This window comes from Thalassophryne amazonica, chromosome 23, assembly GCF_902500255.1.
Source record: "Thalassophryne amazonica chromosome 23, fThaAma1.1, whole genome shotgun sequence".
NCBI classification, from domain to species: domain Eukaryota; kingdom Metazoa; phylum Chordata; class Actinopteri; order Batrachoidiformes; family Batrachoididae; genus Thalassophryne; species Thalassophryne amazonica.
This window is the reverse complement of record NC_047125.1, coordinates 5,401,899-5,424,890: the sequence shown is the minus strand read 5'-3', so window position 1 is coordinate 5,424,890 and position 22,992 is coordinate 5,401,899. Positions and strand designations below refer to the sequence as shown.

General features: G+C 39.3%; 1 protein-coding gene and 2 long non-coding RNA genes across 5 annotated transcripts in view; 2 read left to right on the top strand and 1 right to left on the bottom strand.

The window, feature by feature from the left end:
- The window catches only part of LOC117504818, a 3,434,143-nt gene that overhangs the window by 484,633 nt on the left and 2,926,518 nt on the right, over positions 1-22,992 (bottom strand). The window lies entirely within an intron of this gene.
- LOC117504910 overlaps positions 1-22,992 on the top strand; it is a 360,669-nt gene that overhangs the window by 170,340 nt on the left and 167,337 nt on the right. The gene's annotated exons all lie outside the window — the stretch shown is intronic.
- LOC117504866 lies at positions 12,274-15,946 on the top strand. Of its 3 annotated transcripts, none has more exons than XR_004558920.1 (3): positions 12,274-15,127; positions 15,380-15,463; positions 15,548-15,946. It is a non-coding gene; the product is annotated as an uncharacterized LOC117504866 (long non-coding RNA). The 3 variants fall into 3 exon arrangements; XR_004558918.1 differs by having other exon boundaries at positions 15,125-15,211; XR_004558919.1 differs by lacking the exon at positions 12,274-15,127 and adding an exon at positions 15,132-15,199 and having other exon boundaries at positions 15,368-15,463.

The following is a 22,992-nucleotide window of genomic DNA, read 5'->3' as shown; positions in this document are numbered from 1 at the left end:
AATGATCAACAGGATAAGAGATGGGAGACCTTGGTGGCAGATAGGTATGACAGATGGACGCCTAGTTGGGCTCAAACCGGGTGGGCTAAGTACCAAAGCCAATTCCTCAAAATGTATCAAACAGAGGATAGCTTGCTGATTGCAGTGGATACAAAAAACAAATCCATAATCCCACCAGGAACACCGGATCCAGAATGTTGGTTGTTTTTGTTGTGGGTCCACAAAACAGGGTCTGACCCCTACTTCTCCCTGATATTGTGTGAAGATAATATCATGGCTACAGCTAACAAGACATTAAAGCAACCAGTTATGACTGATCTCAGCAGGACAAAGGGTGCATCCATAAGAAATACAAAAGACATGAAAACAGATGACTGGTTCCTAGTAACTACAGGAATTAGTGGACAAAATAATAATTGGCTTTTAATGGCAGAACAGGCAGGACTAGCTACAAAGAAGGACTGTGTTGTATGTATGGGACCCAGACCTATATTACAGGTAATACCGGCAGCATTACCCAAAGACTGTCTGCTGACTGTAATGACACAGACATACATTGCAGCAAACAACAATTGTTCTAAGTGGGACAAGATCTATCCATTGACCAAATTGACTAAGATTAAACCTTTATTTTCAAGCAAAGTTGGGCATGCTAACCATACATGTGTAAACTTGACAGGGACAAGTAAGACTTTGGGTAGCTTAAACCACACTGCCTGGTGTAAGGATGTGGTCCATAGTAATTCCACATTCAAACCTGTCAGTAGGAGTGATGTATGGTGGTGGTGTGGTGATAACAGAATCTTTGACAGACTGCCAAGACATGTGTCAGGTTATTGTGCATTAATATCATTATTGTTACCGGTTAAAGCTATACCCATGACACCTGAAGAAGTCATGACATATACAGCCTCTCTCGTTCCTGAAGACTGGCAGAAAGGCATAACCAGACATAGAGTACAAAGAGATTGGAAAGGAGTGGAAGATCCAACATATATTGATGCAATAGGAGTCCCCAGAGGAGTGCCTGACGAGTATAAACTGGCTGATCAAATAGCAGCTGGATTCGAATCCTCCATCTGTTGGTGGTGTTCAATTAATAAGAACGTAGACAGAATAAACTACATCCACTACAATGTGCAGAAATTAGGAAATTGGACTGAGGAAGGATTTAAGGCTGTCCATTCACAGTTAGAAGCCACGTCCCTTATGGCCTTCCAGAACCGTATTGCTCTGGATATGTTGTTGGCAGAGAAAGGAGGTGTTTGTGCCATGTTCGGAGAACAATGCTGCACATTCATTCCCAACAACACAGCTGCAGATGGCAGCCTCACTCAAGCCATCGACGGGCTGAGGACGTTGAACAGGAAGATGAAAGAGCACAGTGGAGTAAACACCGAAGGCTGGGACTGGTGGCTGGAAGGGATGGGAAAATGGAGGTCTTTGATTTCTTCACTATTAGTGTCTATAGCAGTGTTTGCTGCGATTCTGACATTGTGTGGATGTTGTTGTATTCCGTGTATACGTGGACTTATTAATCGAATGATCACAACAGCAATAGGGCCAGGAATGCCCACTTCAGCTACATACCCTCTCCTTGGATCTGAAGCCGAGGACAATGACGAGGATGAAGATAGCCACAATGATGACTGGGAGCAAGGAGTTCAGGAACTTTTCCCTGACCAAACTAAGTATGATGACCCAGACACCGATGATGATGACGATGACATAACCTCTGGGGTGTAAGCCTGTGTAACATACCATGATGAACCTCTTAGTGAAAATCTCAAGAAAGAAGTGCTAAGCTAGGTGATAACTACTACTATATGTTTAACAAGCGATAACAGGAGGGAAATGTTAAAGATTTTATATATATATATTTTTATCACTGTTAAACATTTGTTCCTTTGTCTTTTGTTCTGATGAAATGTTACTGAGCTGTTTTGCACCTGTCTTAACGTAACCCTGAGAATGTACTTGTTATTATTACACTGACAGCACAACCTTTGTTTCTGTAGCCACTAACGACTGGGAGTGAAGAAATGGAGGTTATTTTGACCTTATGCTGTACAAATGCTTACTGTTTTAAACAGGACACTCCAAGCTTTTGCAGAACAGATGATAAGTGCAAACAGAGGAGCCTGCAAGAACGAGATGTGCTGACCTTCAAAGATATGATTAAACAAAGGAACTGTTTTTCCACGCAGCTGCACTTATTGACGTATGTGTTTGTTTTACGGGAAGAAACTTGTCTCGCGCTCCCCCCCCCCCCTTAGGACAAGTTTCACACTGTGGGTAGGTTTTTCTAATAAAAAGAGTGAGCAGGCGCAGCAGTCCTTAGTGCTTTCAGTGGTACTACGTGTACGGACTGTTTGCACTCCTCGCGAGCTAAATTTGACTTTCTGTCTCACTGGTGTTTTTTGACTCTGTTTGTCTTGTTAAAGGTTTTAAGAATGTTTGGAGGAGAAAATACCCAACATCTTGCATGGACTTTGGGAACTGATTTAGGGTCATTTTGGGGTGCTGAATCCGAATCAGAGCTCAGATTTTCTCCATCACATCACATTTTTTTGCAATCTGCATTTTCCATATTGATGGATTACGCAAAAGTTGCTCATTCACTCACAAGTTTGACTCCACTAATCGTGCACAAAAGCAGCTTCAAAAGCATCATTTTTTAAAACCAGGTTCACGAAATGTCAAGAGCCGTAATACTGTTTACGGTGCCGAAGACGTGTGCAAGACTGCAGCTTTTGCTTCAATGCTTCATACATGAAAAATGCTTTCATATCTCAAAAACCTGGTGTGGAGAAACTCTGTAGTGATGTTCAGAAGTAGAAATCACATTAAGCCATTGCGAACACTGAACTTTAATAGACCTATGTGAAGCTGCTCCCCCAACTTAAAATATTAAAATAGCACTGTGCTTGTGATATATATATATATCCTCCTGGTAGTCAGGAGGATATGAGGGCCATCCTAATAGATGTACATAGTACAGTACGGTGCACTGAACAGCACATTTACAAGAAAGACAGCTGAACAGAAAAATCCTACAGCAACAAAACGCAGCAGCCAATCACATCAACCAAGCCAGCTGATGATGTCCTGTAGCCTATTAGTGGGTGTTTTCACCTCAAAATTACCCATTAAACTCCTCCCTCTGACAATCATTAACAGCTGTCCCCTCCCTGTCTCACTGTGTCTCGTTAGTCCTCCTTTTTATGCTCCTCAAATGTCCAATAATAACGTGTCTGCAGCAGCTCACATGTACAAGAACTCTTCCACTCAGAATGTACAATAAATCATGTGTTTGTGATATTACCAACACTATCAAGGGCCATAATTCACTGTCAGTGTTAAGTTTTTTTTAATGTCTTCTTATCCGGATAAATTTAGAAATTTATTTCCTTCTAATATAGCTATTTTTATTAAGGAGCAGCGTGGGTGTAAGTGTGCTTGCTTCCAAAGCAGAAGGTCACCGGTTCAGAAGGTCACCGGTTCAAGACCACACGTGCCCATTTTCCATGTCATGAGGTGTTGTGTCAGGAAGGGCATCAACATGCAGATAGATAACAGATCTACTGTGGTAACCCTGAGCAACAAGAGAGTCTGAAAGAACTTACAATGGTTATTTTTCCGATTCAGTCTCCTGTTCTTCATGTCGACTTGAATCTCTGTTTATCTGTGCAGCTGAAACATCAGTGGTTTCCTTCAGAATAAATTAAGTCTTCTAATTCTAACTGGTTATCAGGGTGCTGCATTTTGAAGCTCAGTGTTTCTACAACAAAGTGAACAATGATGCTTCTTACATTTAGAGATTTGCATCACTGTGATTTAGGATTTTGAGTGAAACCATGGTGTTGTGCAGTTTGGAGTCATGATGTTGATACATGAGCTTCAGATTTTATGAATTGTGCGCATATACATTAGTGTTCAGAATAATAGTAGTGCTATGTGACTAAAAAGATTAATCCAGGTTTTGAGTATATTTCTTATTGTTACATGGGAAACAAGGTACCAGTAGATTCAGTAGATTCTCACAAATCCAACAAGACCAAGCATTCATGATATGCACACTCTTAAGGCTATGAAATTGGGCTATTTGTAAAAAAAAAAAAGTAGAAAAGGGGGTGTTCACAATAGTAGTAGCATCTGCTGTTGACGCTACAAACTCAAAACTATTATGTTCAAACTGCTTTTTTTTAGCAATCCTGTGAATCACTAAACTAGTATTTAGTTGTATAACCACAGTTTTTCATGATTTCTTCACATCTGCAAGGCATTAATTTTGTTGGTTTGGAACCAAGATTTTGCTTGTTTACTAGTGTGCTTGGGGTCATTGTCTTGTTGAAACACCCATTTCAAGGGCATGTCCTCTTCAGCATGAGGCAACATGACCTCTTCAAGTATTTTGACATATCCAAACTGATCCATGATACCTGGTATGCGATGTTTAGGCCCAACACCACAGTAGGAGAAACATGCCCATATCATGATGCTCGCACCACCATGCTTCACTGTCTTCACTGTGAACTGTGGCTTGAATTCAGAGTTTGGGGGTCGTCTGACAAACTGTCTGCAGCCCTTGGACCCAAAAAGAACAATTTTACTCTCATCAGTCCACAAAATATTCCTCCATTTCTCTTTAGGCCAGTTGATGTGTTTTTTTGGCAAATTGTAACCTCTTCTGCACGTCTTTTATTTAACAGAGGGACTTTGCGGGGGATTCTTGCAAATAAATTAGCTTCACACAGGCGTCTTCTAACTGTCACAGCACTTACAGGTAACTCCAGACTGTCTTTGATCATCCTGGAGCTGATCAATGGGTGAGCCTTTGCCATTCTGGTTATTCTTCTATCCATTTTGATGGTTGTTTTCCATTTTCTTCCACGTGTCTGTTTTTTTTTTTTGTCTATTTTAAAGCATTGGACATCATTGTAGATGAACAGCCTATAATTTTTTGCACCTGCGTATACGTTTTCCCCTCTCCAATCAACTTTTTAATCAAACTACGTTGTTCTTCTGAACAATGTCTTGAATGTCCCATTTTCCTCAGGCTTTCAAAGAGAAAAGCATGTTCAACAGGTGCTGGCTTCAGCCTTAAATAGAGGACACCTGATTCACACCTGTTTGTTCAACAAAATTGACAAACTCACTGACTGAATGCCACACTACTATTACTGTGAACACCCCCTTTTCTACTTTTTTTTTACTAATAGCCCAATTTCATAATCTTAAGAGTGTGCATATCATGAATGCTTGGTCTTATTGGATTTGTGAGAATCTACTGGTACCTTGTTTCCCATGTAACAATAAGAAATATACTCAAAACCTGGATTAATCTTTTTAGTCACATAGCACTACTATTATTCTGAACACTACTGCAGTTCTATTTTTTTGTGCATAAAATTAGGAAAAATGGTAATCGATAGTATCGATTGATCAAGCTGAACTGTCCTTCATTTATCATCAGTTTGTCTTATTTATTTTTGCTGATATTTGGTGTTCAGTCTATAATAAGAACTCCAACACAAACTAACAGCTATCATTTGGATGTGGTGGAGTTGGTCTGAAATAAAGTTTAGTGGACAAACCTGCTCTGGATCAGTGAACTTCAGGCTTGAAAACAGCATCCAGCACGTTGACTAGTTTCTTCTCTTCTTTAAATCCACTTGTTTCTTCTTGCTGCGCTCTGTTTCTTTTTACCAACTCAACTATCTCAGCCAGAGAGAACCACAGAGAGGGCCACACTCCCACAAAATGACATAATCTGGACGCCATTTTGATTGTGTGTAACTGGGGCAGCTTGGCTGCTGCAGTGGAGTGATGTTTTGTAAACAAAACTTCTCTTGAGTGTACTACAAGCTACTGTAATGCACTATTTGACTTTAGAACACAAGGAACTACTATTACAAACATTTATTTAAACAGCTGTTATGATTGTGGAGTGTACAGAGTGGAAAATAAGGTGCTGTAAGTATATTATAACCTAGGCAGCCTGATCTCAACACAATGATCTTACCTGATGATGAATAGATCTTGTTCAATGCATATCTAAAGACATCTTATGTAGATAACTAGATTACAAGTGGCCTCACACATGTATAAATTCATTAGAATGTCAAGAAAAGGATGCATTAATTAATGAGTTGGTGGTATTTAACATGGACATATTAATATACATCCATGGTGCTAATAAGCAGCCAACATTAACTCATTATGAAGACCACACTAAGAGTGGATATTCCATATCATAACACTGACACAAGAAGGCAGCAAAGTAGCCAGTATTTTTCTAACTTTGTATTGCATGATGTAGATAGCGAATCTGTCTGGCAGTGTCTGCAATCATCACACTGAGGCTATACAGTTTACAGTTATATAATATGATATGGTTAAGCCCATACAGATTTTAAGGGTATGAACTTCATAATGCTTGTTGCAATGCTCTTTTATGTTCCATGGGATTCACCTGCTTTAATTTCACGTGATGCGGGATTGCAATTATTAATTTAGCGAGATGCAGGATCCAATAATTATGCGTTCCATGGGACTGACATTTATTTTCATGGGATTCATTTTTTTCTCTATTAATTTCACATGAACTGGGAATGACTTTTTAATTTTTACAGGATGTGGGATGTACAATTTTTTAACAAAAATAATGATGGGATACGTTCTGAGACAAATTATTTTAGCAGGATGCGTTCTGCAGCTTATTAATTTAACAGGCTGTGGTTTCCACACACCCACCCCAACCCCCACCCCGTCAAGTGGAGGCCCCATGCTTGATAAATGTCAAAACTTCTGTTATTAATGAACAGTTTTTACCATGCATGGAACTGCTGCCATGGTCATCTGTTACAGCAGCTCGTCCTCGGTCATGTGGCTGCTTTCTCGTCACATCACCACTCTTTGGGGGGTTGGGACACTCAATTAACCATGGTATAGCATTTGGCAGCAATCCAGATTTCCTGTAAGAATATCTTATAATTAGGATTCATTACAAAAGTTGGCATATCTATATATAGTTCAAGGATTGTTCTATCTTATTTACTAGTTATTTTAACCCTACCAATGTCTTGGGGTAAGCTGTAGGGGCATTTACACTGAATTCATCCTTAAACAGAACAACCAGCTTTCACATTTGACATTTATATACTACACCACACAACGTACCTTTTTAGAGGGCATTTACCACAATTTGACAATATGAAGTGGTAAATTCTCATTACTGTCACTAACAGTAATTAGACTCTTTTTTTGAAAGTTTATTTTTATTTATTATTAATCTATATTGGTGGCAAAATACAGTTATGGAGCCGTAACAACACAGACTAAAGTGAGCATTTTTTAAAATTACCTGTCATTGGGGTTCTTGAATTGGGAAGTAGCAAAATGATCACTGCAAACTCGGCGCCACCTCAGTTGATCTGGACTTTTCCCTAGCAGGTCCTCTCGACGCAGGTTTTGAACCCATGCTGCACACCTAAAATAATTTACTGAAGTTGCAGGTTATTTATTCACACATGATATAAAAATAAAAGCAAATTATTCACATTTAGTCATTGGATGGAATGCAACACTCACTGACAGCAGCTGCTTCATTAATGATTAATGATCTATTGCTACTTGGTTTGGCAAGGATCTTAGAATCTTTATTAGTTTAGGTATCAACATGTCACTTTAGACTTATTGTCTGTCCAGTTTTACCTTTGCTGTGTGTGTGTTTGTGTGTATACCACCATTAACCTTTCTCAGTGACAGTTACTGCCTCCATTTTCATTTACAAGTTTGTAGTACTATGGCAGCTCTGGTTACACTATAAATGCTATATATATATATGGCCATTTATACTTAGATCATAATGTTTCTCATAACCGGGCTTGTCTGCCTTTCATGAACAGTACTGAATAGCACTGATTAGTAGTCAATACTAAACAAGCACATGGCTCACCTCATTTTGTCCTTTGGAAAGGAGTAGAATGCCACTTCCTTGTTTGTTTTAGTGTACTTGGTGCAATTGATAGATGAACACTCAGTTCCTTTAGATCTTGATGTTTTTCTGATGTTGCTGGTATGACAGTTATGATCCATGGTGAAGAAAAATGCACATAAACTGCAACTTTTGTCTCTAATATGATTCTAGAGTGACACAGACTGTCATTGTGCATCTATAGCAACACCCACTTACACACATTCAACATGGCGACCGACGCTCAGCCAATTACAATGTAGCATAGAGGAAGTCGGCCCTCTCTATGGTTCTCTCTGATCTCAGCATTAGCAGCAGCTAGCCGCTGTTTCAACAACCTTCTCAGCTGTTCCACCTTTTCGCGCTAACTTCGCCTTTTCTTCTTCTTCTGGTTTACTGTCGACCTTTGTGCTTCTGGGGCGCTTCAAAAAACATATTCGAGGATCACAGAGATACGACTGATCTGTTCACTGAAGAGTTTCCAACGTCTCCAGCTAACTAGCTTTAGCCACGGACGACAACAGGAAACAGTTCTTCGTGTGATTTTTTTTTTATATCAGTTGGCAAATCAACATACGTTCATAGCGCTACCTTCTGGACTGGAGCATAGTACACTGGACACCCATTGGTGTCATTTTTCCCCATTTCTTTACCGAAACAGCCGAAATGAAAAATGCTGACACCTTCTCCATAAGGAACTTTTTTTTTCTTGTATATCTCTTTGGCCTTGTATTTTGTTCGTTTGTTTGTTATTGTATTTGTTGAAATAAAGTTTTGAAGAAAAAAAAATGCCGAAATGACCGCCTTTTCTGGGCGTCGCCATGTTGAGAGACCCGCCCACACTGATTCACGATGAACTCTACATAAAAAGGTTAAAAAAGGAAACTTTATTTGACATCTCAAAATACAAGAATAAACAAGCATATAAATGCAAACAATTAACTCAAAATAAAACACAATCACTAATGTAACATCGAATATATCAAAATGTATCAGTAAAAAGAAAAGAGAGAGAGAGAGGAAAAAAAAGAAATGTAAAAGGGCGTAAGGCACAACAAACTCAGCCAAGGTCTATTAGTGATAAGTCTCCAAAGTTCACCTTCATATTCACTTTTTTTATTATGTGTTAACTTCAACGTATTTATATACCAATTAAAGCAATTAAATTCTACCAGAAATATTTCAAATTTTTCAAAATTCTCATTTTGTGCAAGTAAAATTTGCCAATTAACAACATTCATTACAAAAGAGAAAGGCTTATCATTGCATTCAAATCTTGTAATAATATCTTCAAGCCAACTATGATGGCATGTCTAGTTTTTTCAGATGTAGTTTTATTCATACATAAAGGGGTGGAGCCTGGGTGGCTCCGTGCGTGACGAAAAAAAGCCTGAACACGCCCCTCTCCCCAAATCCAGAACACTGACTGTGTTTATTAACTCGTATTTTTGGGGACTGCACAGTGGTTCTCATAACGGTTTAATTTGGTGTAAAGAGAAAAAGTTATTCGCCGCCATATTTCCTTATCATTCCTGAAGTGCACCAACGGACAGCTGGTAAAGTGCTAACACCGTTAGCATACAACATGAAATAAGACGAGAGTTTCACTCAGCGTCAGTGTTGCAAGAGCGACATCTTGGGCGATCCGTTGTGACATTTCACCGCACAAGCCGTATTATTACAGTTTTTTTTTATAATAAAATACTCAAAACAGACACAAGCGAGCAGCTGCATTTCGATGGGACATTGCGAGGGGAGGAGTCGATAGACAGTCGCTGTCACTCAAAGCAACCACGCCCACAATTATACAGAATTTTTAATACTAAGAACATAGAAAACAAAAATCACTCCCCGTAAAGTTGTCATGGAGGAGGAGACTATCTACAGAGACCAAAACCGTTTGTTTTTTTTTGTTTTTTGTACCAGGCTGTGTCAACATGTTTATTTCTGCTCTAAATGTGGACATTTTAAAATTGGCTTCGATGGGAAATTTCGTGTTTTGGAGCCAGTCTCAAGCGGCCAGTTAAGGAACTTCGAGAAAAATGACTTACGCAACAGTGACAGGGGGAAAAGGGATTAAAATAAGTTATATTCTCTGTCTGAACTTAGTGCTGTCTTGTGTCTTCCTGTTGCACTTTCTCCAGAGTTGAATGTTTACTTCTCCCAGTTCTGTCTCCTGCTCTTCACTTCTTGTATTTCTCTTTGTATAATTGTATTCTCTTTTGGAGTTTGTGTTAATTCTTGCTTGTTATTATTAGATATTTCGTTTAAATAATATTATTATTATAAATATTTAAATAAATATTTCTGATCTAATGTGAACACTGTCACAATGCAAATATAAAACTTCAGTTATTTGTAATTTCTTTTCTAGGAATATTGTCCTCGTTAAGTGGCTTCAGAAAAACTCGACAACAAAAATTCATATTGGAAAATTGAACACAACTGAAAACAGATTAAACCTTCAATCAAGACTTTCATAAAAGACTTGATTTCTATGTTAATATTTAAAATTGTAGCATAACTGTAAACAGATTTTCCCCAAGATCAGCTGTCCTCCATATATAGTACAAATGACCACATCTAGAACCCGAGGTTCCCCAAGGGTCAACACCCTAGTTTATGCAGATCATTACATCAGCAAAAATAAAAGAGCAGCTAGTCTGCTCTGTGTAAGCCTGATTATGTCAGATCTCAGAAGGTCTTGTCTTGTGCATGTCAGGATATAAATCAAGCTGCCAACAACTTCATGGTCTCTCTTTGGATCAATAGGTTCCTCTTCACTGTCAAATTTCATTTTGTTTTCCATTTTAAAGTTGTCTCATTATTACCTGCAAATGCACAGAGGGTGATCTACAAATATCGCTTGATTTGCACATGTGCTTTGTGATCCACAAACACAAATTTCTGATTTGTAACTTGTGTGTTGGTTTTTAAAAATAAATGTGTATTTGTAAATATGTAATTTTGTCATTTGTAAAAAAAGAAAAAGAAAAAAGGCATTTGCAAAACTGAAAATTCTATTTGTGAAGTGTGATTCAGCATTTGTGAATTGCTGATCACATGTATTCATGATCCAGAATTTTGAGACATTCTGAGTGCAGAGCTGTATTTGAGACTAACAAGTATCTACATTGCTATTACTGCTCCCATTCAGTACATGGCATCGTTGTTCTATGTATTTTGATAAATTCACTTGCGTTGAATGCAGCAACAGAGGGGGCGGAGATTTCAAAGTCGATCTTGGCTTTGCATCAGGAAAAAGCCTAGCCTGAACACTGCCATAATGGCGGTGTCGCAGACCGAACAGTCCCCCCTAAAAATCGGTCCTCCCTGCCTTCAGTGCACATGCGTCATTAGCCGCGGTTCACTGATTATCACTTCGTTTCTGCTACAAACTGCAGTCCAGTCATCATCTATCTCAGCGACAGATATCTGAAGCTTTTGTAAAACAATAATTTCCACATGAATTCAGCATTATTTCACCATAAAAGACGGAGGAAGCGATAAGAGCGCCGCAGCTACATGAGCTGCTAACTGATGCGTTCACTGTGCATCTGTCATTTCAAAACGTCACAGAGTATCGCATTGTTTCTGCTTAAAACTGACTTTAGAATGATTTAAAAGGTTTTACCTTGTCGTCTGATGGTTAATAACCACATTAATCCATTTGATCGTTTTGGGTGAAGAGACTCCGTCTCAGATGAGCTGCTGAGGTCCGAAAGTATTTAGACATACCCTCAAAATATTTCCCATAAGATATGTGCAATATTTTCACTTTGCAAAAATGACAAGAGTTGCAACTAATGTCAACAATAGTCACAGCAGAATCAACTTTGAAATGTATGTCCTTTTGTCAGCTGTTCAATTTGTGTATTTTTTTTGCATTGTTGTAATGTATTGGTATTTATTGTTTTATTACTGAAATTCATTTTGTTTTTTGCTTTGACTCCTGGGACAGACTGATATAAATATTACTCACAGTGAGAAATGTGTTATCTGTCAGTATATAAGTCACACAAATCTTTACCAACGGCTGTAAATTCTGTAATAGTCATTTTAGTGTTTACACTTTTGTTTAAACAGACTTTTGAATGAAGCCTGAAGTACAAGCTGAAATGTTGACAACAGTGTGTCAACTGTATCAGGGGACAGAAATTTGCTGGAAACATTTTTGCTGGAAGCTCTGGTTCACCTCCAAAAATGTAATGACAATCTGTAGAATTTTTTTCACCCCTTATCAGAAAACATAAAATTCAGGAACATGCTCAATTTTGGGTGAATGTGATAGTTTTCATGACCAACAGTTGATATTTCCCTCCAAATTCAAATTTCAAAATTCTGCATTCAAAAACAAAGCTTTGACAAATCAAACAAAACCATGAGAACTAAAACCAATCAGAAACTGGAGGAAAAGAAGCATTTTGGGTTAATTTTATTATTTTCCAAACAACTAGTCTAGATTACAACATAATTCTTAATTTTGTGAGGAAGAATTGTGAACAGTGATTCAATTAATCAAATAAAACAATCTGAATCAAAATCCATTTAAAAATGAAATAATAAATATTTTGGGTGAATTTCACCCCAAAGAAGTCCACATTTTCTCTAAAATTTGTGATTTCATATTTCCGCAAGGAAGTATTGTGAACAATTTTTAGATTAATTGAATTGACCATCATATGCACAGCGACTCCTGCTGGCCATCATTACACTTAGATGAAGGAAACAAACAAACAAACAAACAAACAAAAAAAACAGATCATCAAAATCCATTAAGAACTGAAGAAGGAAAAACCATTTAGGTGAATTTCAGATTATTGGATGGATTTCTTTCTAATAGAATGCAATGAGCCCCATTAGGCCGATGGTCTAGTGGTTAAGCGTTGGGCTTGAGACCAGAGGATCCTTGGTTCAAATCCCAGCCTGACCAGAAAATCACTAAGGGCCCTTGGGCAAGGACCTTAATCCCCTAATTGCTCCCAGTGTGTAGTGAGCATCTTGTATGGCAGCACCCTCCCATCAGGGTGAATGTGACACCAATAACACGTACATCAAAATCCACCAAAAATTTGTAAGGATCGTCCACATCAAGATCAGTCCATCTGAATTTCTTCCCTAACTCCTTGTTTGTTGCAGCATTGTTATTGGTGTTTATGCAGATTGTCCAGACTGTATCAGTTGCAAAACACAGGAGAAAAAGGTCTTTTGGACTTTGGGGTGAAAGCGTATCTACCTGGACTCCTGGTGTGCTCTGAAGTTGGAATCTGCTAACTGCTGGAGCAGTGTCTACATCCTCCTCCATGTTCCAGCAGTCAGAGCTGGATAGAGAAGCGCGTGCTCCGACCCTCATGTGCTCTACACACACTCAGATCTCTGTGTGCATGATGGATCCACCTGCTCTGATTGCTCGTCCAGAACAAAAAAGGGATTGTCTCCATCATTAGAAGCCTCACTGTCTTGTTCAGACTCTGAGGACACACTGCACACACCAGCTTCCTCTAGTTAAAAAAAAAAAATGAAGCGCTTGCTCAACATTCCTAAGATGCTTCATTTTTACAAAAAACACACCACCACGACACATGCTAAATACTCCACCACGGACTAAATACACACACAAAACACGCTAAATATCTCTCGAATACAACAACTCTCATCATCTCATCTTTTCTCTCTCCTCACCCAATCACCCACAATATTCCTTCCCTCAGCAACCAAATTACGTGGCTTGGGGATCATTGTTATTGGCTTATGTAGTTCATTTTCCACCAGTAATAAAGAGAAATTCATATTTTGTTTTTTTATACTTGTGTTGCTATGGACAGAGGGGGACAAGAAAGAAAAGAAACTGGGCTTAGTGACTTCTGACTGGTTAGCTTGTGCGTTTTCCACCAATGATAAAGAGGGAGTCGTGTTTTTTTCCCACCCATCACTGCTGCAGCAGAGAAGGAAATTATCCTTTTTGCTGTAGCTGTGTACATATCGCGCAGCAAAAATGACAATAATATTCATGAAAATGTTGGGCATAAAAAATACCCATAAGTCAACTTTTACTTGGCCTATTAACAAAATTTAAAAGTTGGTATAAAAATTTAAATCTGCACATTCAATACGCATTCAATAGGCAACTCCGAGTGCAGTGAATTGGTTGTTACATCCACTTAATTCGGCCATGTGACTATTGACACGGTGGCGCGTCTGTCGACTCCACACGGTTAATGTGTGTTTGGTTAGCAATTAAGCGTCTAAGGTCTGTCATACAACTGTTGTCAATAGATAATAGAAATGATAATCTCGCCTAAAAAAGTAAGTCCCTTCGGCTGTTCCCATGTTTGCACACGGGGTTGCCACAGCAAATCTGAGGCAGATGCAAAATGGCTAGAGCCAGTTGAGCCCAACTGAAGGAAATCTGTCGTAGTGATGGAGAACTTTAATCCCGGTCTCGATCTCTTTCAATGACCATATTGTTTGTAAATCTTTTTTAAGGTCTTGGAATTTAGTTTTTGTGTCCTGTATGAATTATGTGTCTATTCAGAGTGCTCTTTCATCCAAATCTTTGACCACACTCAGAACAGACAAATGGTTTTTGTCTTTTTGTTTTGTCTCTTTTTCATTTGTTTTGAATTTCATTCTACTGCATTTTCTTTCTTCTTAGAGTGCAGTGGGCCCCAGACATGGGGTCTAAAGTTGCACCTTAACATTACTGACATTGTATCCAAGGGCCTTCTTCAAGATGGTGACTTATCCTCTCCTCAAATACTGCCTTTGATCTCCTGCCCCACTTCTCATGTTTGAGTAAGTGAAGCAGTGAAAGATCTTTTTCTTCTCCCCAACTGACCAATTTACAATGGTGTAGTTTCACTGGATTCTTTTGGCCCTTTGATGGTGTTGTTGCTGGGATCCAGGCTCAGAACTATCCGGTGGATGACCCAGCTGAATTCTGCCACAGGAGAGATGTCTCCCCGCAGCACTAGGAGAAGTTGCACCATTGCTTTCTTCACACGCCCTGGCGTCTAGGCGCTTTGTGGAGTTTTTAGCTGGGGTTTTTCTTTGAAACATCCTCATACCAAGCTCTCTCCTGGCAACCCCCTTTATAGTGGGACAGAGGACACTGGAGGCTCGTGTATGAATTTTCATGTGTGTGTTCAGGTTGCTCTTTTGTCCAAATCTGTGACCACATGCAGAACAGACAAATGGTTTTTGCCCTGTATGAATTATCATGTGTGTGTTAAGGTTGCACTTTTGTCCAAATCTTTGACCACACTCAGAACAGATAAATGATTTTTTCCCTGTATGAGTTATCATGTGTCTGTTCAGAGTGCTCTTCTGTCCAAATCTTTGACCACACTCAGAACAAATAAATGCTTTTTTCCCTGTATGAATTATCAGGTGTCTGATGAGGTTGTTCTTTAGTCCAAATTTCTGACCACACTCAGAACAGACAAATGCTTTTTGCCCTGTATGAATTATCATGTGTGTGTTCAGGTTGCTCTTTAGTCCAAATCTTTGACCACACTCAGAACACATAAATGATTTTTTCCCTGTATGAACTATCATGTGTTTATTCAGAGTGCTCTTCTGTCCAAATTTTTGACCACACTCAGAACAAACAAATGATTTTTTCCCTGTATGAATTATCATGTGTGTGTTCAGGTTGCTCTTTAGTCCAAATCTTTTACCACACTCGGAACAAACAAATGCTTTCTTCCCTGTATGAATTATTAGGTGTCTGTTCAGATTGCTCTTTAGTCCAAATCTTTGACCACACTCAGAACAGACAAATGCTTTTTTCCCTGTATGAATTATCATGTGTTTGCTCAGGTAGCTCTTTCGTCCAAATCTTTGACCGCACTGGGAACAGAAAAATGTTTTTTGTCCTGTCTGAATTCTAATGTGTTTGTCCAGAGTGTCCTTTAGTTTCTGTATTTTACTCTGATCAAAACAGTTAAATGGTTTGCCTTGCCTCTTGCTTTGTTGCTCCGAGTTGTTCATGAGACCAGATGCTTTTCTATATTTAGAGCTTTTAAATTTTTTCTCATCAGTGTTGCTTGAATGAACAATATTAGTATTTTTTCGACAGTTAAAATTTGACCGAAGTTCCCTGGTCTGTGTCCAGTCATAGCTGTCATCAGTCCCAGTTCCAGAATTGTCTGATCTCCTGCCACTGGTATCTGGTTGTAAATGACTGTTTGGACCTGAGTTGCTGGCTGGTTGTGGTCCTCTATCGTCCTCTCCATCAGCTTCTGCTGTCAGTGTTCTGTGTACATATGAGCTGCTGGCTACAGGCTCAGTCTCTGTGCTCTCATCACTTTGGCTTTGATGAAGCTGTGATGACTCTGGTTTTTCATCATCATTTTCACTCTTCACAGTGAAGGCAGTGAAACCAAACTTGCTGAGATCTGCCTCCTCCAGCTGCTGAAGCTGCTCTCCCTGCTGACTTATCCACAGCTTCTGTTCTTCTTTAATGTCCTCCTGGTCAACACTCAGATTCCATTCCTGGTGTTCAGGGAGAGTTTCTTCTTTAATCACCAACAACGGCTGCATGTCTATAAAGAAACAAATTAACAATAAATGTTAGAAGAACACTCATTAAAATAAAAGTATCAGAGTGGTGAGTTTGACCTGATGACATTAAGTTATTGCACTGATGGAATTGATCAAGTGGAGGTTACATCAGGATTTGTGTTAAATTTCACAAATTTGAATTCACGTTTTGTGGATTGCCACAAAATAGTTTAGAATGTCTACAGATCATATTGCTTACTGGAAAGTGGACATGTGTTGCAGCTTGATTATGACCCAGAGCTCAAACATGTTGAGGCGGTTTTGCAGGCGAGAGAACACAGCTACTCTGTCAAAGTGTGGAGGCTAACTCTTAATGACACAACCTCTCAAATTTCCTGCTCGTCCCTTCTCCACTGGGAACTGGAAAAAACAAAACAAAAAAAAACTGCTTTTCGCAACTGCTTCGGTGATTGCAGCCAAAAACAACAAAACATTAGACCATTTATCTGTGTAAAGTTATGCTGTGTTTGTATTGTGCAATGGGAGGCTGTCTCCAGAAGTGCTCACCCCTGCGATATCACGCCGAGGTTCAAATGAGACTGTGCTGCCCTATTTGAGCAACAGTCCAGAGGGACAGATATTCCAACAGCTGTGTAAGAATGCCATTAGGCTACTTAGAATGTGGACAGATCCAACCTCGACTCATTCGTGCTTATTCTGTGTGCATCAGCTTTGGGGGCCCACAGGTTTTGAGCATTTAAAAGGCATTTCGGGGCCACTAGAGAGACCAATAAAGTTGTCTGAAGTCTTTCAAATGCAGTCCAAATGTAGTTGTAACACAGTACGAATACCTAAAATGTTGTTAGATTGCAGTAAGAACATTACAAATACACCTTGAATGCCATGCGAATGCGGTTCAAACGCCACCCAAAGTTTCCGTGGGAGGGAGGTGGGGCGTGGCAGAGCAAGCGCTGAGGTCTGCTATCTTTTGGAGACCTGCCGTGTGTCTCTGCTGGATGTCGAATGACATCCAGCCTATGAACTGATGACCTGCAAACCATGGTCCACTGACTATCGCATCACTGTCGTACATGGACAGACGTGATCAGACTACTACGGCCATTAGATCACTGACGTGCACACACATTATTACCGGTGCATCAGTGATGGCCCCTAGCCTGCGATGCATCACAGTATACCTATAATCAGGAGAACCGAGACTACATGTATCAGGCCATACATTGGATATCATATGTAAACCTTACAAGTGTCAAGTCAGGTGTTGGTATGAAAGCATTACACAGTGCTCGGCTGTGCCCATAATGGACTCTCTGAACCGTGCGACTGGTTATCATGTCGCACAGAGGACCCTCCCATTGTCCGGCTGCTGTGAGCAGTGATGAGGGCTGACGGTCCTGTGTGGAAGATCCGTAACGGCTTGTATGCGAACATGTGAATAAATTCTGGCCTCATCTGAACTGGCATGAAGGATCTAAAGAGTCGTATCCAGAAACATTGATTCATCAGGGATCTACCACATAGGACCGTCCACCCTCATCACTGCTTGCCGCAGCCAGACAGCGGGAAGGTTTGCTGCGCATCATGGCTGTACCAACCAATCACTCTGTGGTCCAGATGGACAGCGGGGGATCCCGCTGCCAGCAGGCATCATAGCCTTTTCTTGCCATGCTCGAACCTTGTAGAAAAGGCTGTCTGTTTGCATTTGAAATGTGACTTTAAGAGTATTTTTAAAACGTATTTTCTATTGCCTATAGTTACTTTTATGGTTTTTAATCTTCTTTTCATTATTGTTGCTTGTTGTACTTAATTCTTTTGTGTTGTGAATTGGTTTTATTTTGGGATATGGGGATCTTTGTTTAATGTTGGTCTGCAGTTATGTTCAGCACTTTGTTGATTTTTTTCTTCATTTAAAATGCTTTATAAATGTATTATTATTACTTAGGACAGTACGATGGCTTAGTGGTTAGTACTTTTGCCTCACAGCATGAACGTCATGGGAACAATTCCCACCTGTGGCCTTTCTGTGTGGAGTTTGCATGTTCTCCCCGTGTTTGCGTGGGTTCTCTCTGGGTGTTCCGGCTTCCTCCCACATCCAAAGACATGCATGTTAGGTGAACTGAAAACTTTAAACTGACCCTCGGTGTGTGTACATGGGTGTGAATGTGTTTTTCTGTCTCAATGTGGCGCTGTGATTAACTGGCGTCCAGTCAATCGTCTATAAATACACATGAATAAACTTTCACTTTCAAACCTGTTTTCAATGTTTGTTTTTTAACCATAACCATTTTATACATTTATTCAATGTTAAAATGCTCCTTTTTTGAAGTCTTAATTAATGACCATAACATTTTTTGTTGTTGTTGTTGTTAAAACTAGCAACATGTGGTGTCCTAAAGAAAGGAACCAGCAGGGGGGCCCAGGCCTATTTAAGAGGAGGTGTTGAGTTGCCGACTCTATTTTGGAATAAAGTTGTGTTCTATTCCACAACGCAGTCTAAATCTTCTGACAACTCACACACTTCTGGATACACAACAGAAGTTTTGGCAATGAGGCTTTTGGGATTTTTTTTTCCCCCCTCAAAAGAGAAGACACGGAAAAGGAAGACCTCCGAGTGGCACAAACACTCAGAATGGTGCAGATGATTTTTGGCGGTGGACCAGAGGTTATCTTCGACGAAAGCTTCAAAGTTTATAAGGACCGGTTTAAGCAGTTGTTTTTTGTTTGGGTTTTTTTTGGTTAAACATATCTAGAATGCCTCAACTGAGCCACTACATCCTGCTATTGAGGTATTACAAAGATTTATAGAATTTGATAGAATATTAACCCTCAAAACTTGAATCAGCTGCAAATCGTGATTTATCCACAAACTGTTAATCACAAAATGCAAGAATGAGAATGGGCAAAGAAAAAAAAAAAAACAGCAGAGGCCCCAGCAGGGTCCAGGGGCGCTGCCCCTGTTGGGGGCCCACAGGTTTTGAGCATTTTAAAGGCATTTCGGGGCCACTAGAAAAACCTAATTTCATGAATTTCCATTTTATATTTTTTTGTATGTTGGGGTATGTGGAAGTCTGACTGTAATAAAAGAATCTGTCTATGAAGACCTTCTTTCAGTGATACCTGCCTCGTGCTGTAGCATATGTACTGACAATAAATGCCATAGCATTAGACAGATATCACTAAACATGCAACACTATTCTTTAAGTGTCTTTCCTTAACCTGCAATGAGCTCTGAAATATACAGAAACTTCATGCAAGTATGTGTAAATCATTTACAGAGATTAAAACCTATCAAAACAACATTTGTGGTATAAAACAGTGACTTGATTAATATTTACATGTGAAATCTATGCTTACAAATTACTGCCCCATAATACATTCCTAAATCACACCATGTGAATTTGCAGCCTGACGGCTTACGTCAGTCAGCAGGAAAATCCCACAGGCACATACAGCATAGTATCATTCAAAAGCACACATCCTGTGCACCAGCTGTACCACAGTCTATGAAATTCACCAAAATAAAAAATAAAATTGATGCAGGTCGATTTCGGCATGCAGGCAAAATATATTTTGTCATTTTTGAATGGTTTATCTATTAAAGAGTAAAACTGAAGGAAATCAATTGTAAGGCCTGAAAGAAGTTTCTGTAGGAGGTATTTTAGCCATCAGGTCAAGTGAGAGGGACAAGTGTTGGCTTTTAAAATAAATAGCTTTTTCTTGCCATGCTTGTATCTTGTGGAACAGGCTGACTGTTGGCATTTAAAATGTGACTTTAAGACTATTTTTTTTACAACATTTTTGATTGCCTGTAGTTAGGTTTTCATTATTTTTACTTGTTCTACTTAATTATTTTGTGTTTTTAATTGGTTTAATTTGTGTTCAGCACTTTGTTGATTTTTTTCTTCATTTAAAATGCTTTATAAATGTATTATTATTATTATTATTACTTAGGGCAATAGCGTGGATTAATAGTTAGCACTGTTGCCTCACAGCAAGTAGGTCATGGGTTCGATTCCCACCTGTGGCCTTTGTGTGGAGTTTGCATGTTCTCCCCGTGTTTGCGTGGGTTGTCAGCTGAACTGTCCGCCTTCATTTATCATCATAAAGCACAGTTTGTCTTATTTATTTTTGCTGATATTTGGTGTTCAGTCTCTAATAAGAACTCCAACACAAAGTAACAGCTGTCATTTGAATGTGGTGGAGTTGGTTTGAAATAAAGTTTAGTGGACAAACCTGCTCTGGATCAGCAAACTTAAGGCTTGAAAACAGCTTCCAACACGTTGACTAGTTTCTTCTCTTCTTTAAATCCACTCGTTTCTTCTTGCTGCTCTGCGATCTGTTTGTTTCTACCAACTCAAATATCTCAGCATTAGCAGCAGTTAGCCGCTGTTTCAACAACCTTCTCAGCTCTTCCACCTTTTCACGCTAACTTCGCCTTTTCTTCTTCTTCCGGTTTACTGTCGACCTTTGTGCTTCTGGGCTCTTCAAAAAACATATTCGAGGATCACAGAGTGAAGTTTGATCTGTTCAGAGAAGAGTTTTCAGCGTCTCCAGCTAGCTAGCTTTAGCCTCGGACGACAACAGGAAACGGTTCTTCTTCGATGGATTCTTCTTCTTCTATCAAGTTTTTTTGTGGTCTGCAACCTGGTGCATTACCGCCACCAACTGTTGGGGTGTTGAGCATTAATGGACTCTGACGTATAATTGTCCACCTTATTCCTGACATCGACATAATTAGGGAATTACCCTGTTTTGTCTGATGATGATCGGACGTTCATGCTGGTTATATGGTCGAACATAGCACGGCTCTGTCTTTGACCTGATATGAAGTATATATATATATATATATATATATATATATATATATATATATATGTGTGTGTGTGTGTGTGTGTGTGTGTGTGTGTGTGTGTGTGTGTGTGTGTGTGTGTTAGACCTGTTCAAAATGTCAAATGTCACAAAATCTTTGGGGGCACATGTTGTTTTTGTTCCACTAATAAAATAAAAGATCTGTGCCCAATTTTATTGTAATTGGACACTGTTTAGGGGTCCCCCACAAAGCAACAATTTTCCCCAAACAAGCAATGTAGTAATCTAGTAATTACAGTAATGTTCTCCTCTGGGTGACCAATCAACCACCACTTTTTGAGATTACAAGCCATCACATGTACCTGTAAAAGAAAAATAATGGCATCAGAGTCTTCTCCCGTTAGGGTGACGTTGTCTTGCCAGTAGTTTGAAAGGAAAATGTGTCACTCTGGGGGACCTCTAAATATTATCTGATTGAGTTCAAACTTGGTCTACACCTATAAAACCCCCAAGTGGAACAAAAACATGTGGCCCGAAGTCTGTCATAACTTTTATTTTTTCACTATATAACATGAACAGTGAGAGACTATATTTTCATTTTTTATGATATATAACTTTTATCTGTTATATTTTATATAGAAATATATTCTCACTTACTTATCACTCACCTTCAACTGCTAGCAGGGGAACCCAGATGACCCTCTCCCATGCCACATTGACCACCTCTGACTGGGGGATGCCGAGGTGTTCCCAGGCCAATGTGGAGATATAATCTCTCCCCCTAGTCCTGGGTCTTCCCCGGGGTCTCCTCCCAGATGGACGTGCCTGGAACACCTCCCTAGGGAGGCGCCCAGGAGGCATCCTTATCAGATGCCCGAACCACCGCAGCTGGCTCCTTTCAATGCAAAAAAGCAGCAGCTCTACTCTGAGCTCCCCACAGATGATCGGACTTCTCACCTTATCTCCAAGGGAGACACCAGCCACCCTCATAAGGAAGCCCATTTCGGCCGCTAGTACTTTTGGTCATGACCCAACCCTCATGACCAGGGGTGGGCAATTATTTTTTGCAAAGGGCCAAATGAGAAACAGAAAATATTGTGGAGGGCCGGGCCAAAAGACTAAACTCAAGTCTACACAATAATAATTTGATTCCTATATAAAAAGCAGTAAATAGAATTGTTTTGACAAACTAGATGTTCTGATTAGGCAATGAAAAAAAAGAGGTAACCTTACAAAAAAGTAATTTATTCAATCAAACTTTCCAAGACAATAGTGAACAAAATGTGAAACATTTTTGACTCATTACATTTGTGATCATTTTTCATCACATTGACCCCAAAATGCATTTTGAGTTTAATATACTGTTGAAACTGAAACTTACTGTTGGAACAAGGAGGCTCTTAACCTTCTAAAGACATCACATAAATTATCACTTTAAACCAGATATTAAAGATGAGTCACAATATCATTGTCACTGAACTGTGCAGAAAAAAATAGAAAAGTGTCTCAGTTCACTAGTTCTTATCATATCTGTGCATGAAGACATTTGTATTTTCCACCACCTTTTACATTTTTGTGTTATTCAGTTTGTTTGTTTTTTTCTCTTATTCAGTGCAAGAAATGTTGTCTCTGTTGATGTTTAACAAGTGTATCAAATGTGAAGCACAGCTGAAACATGA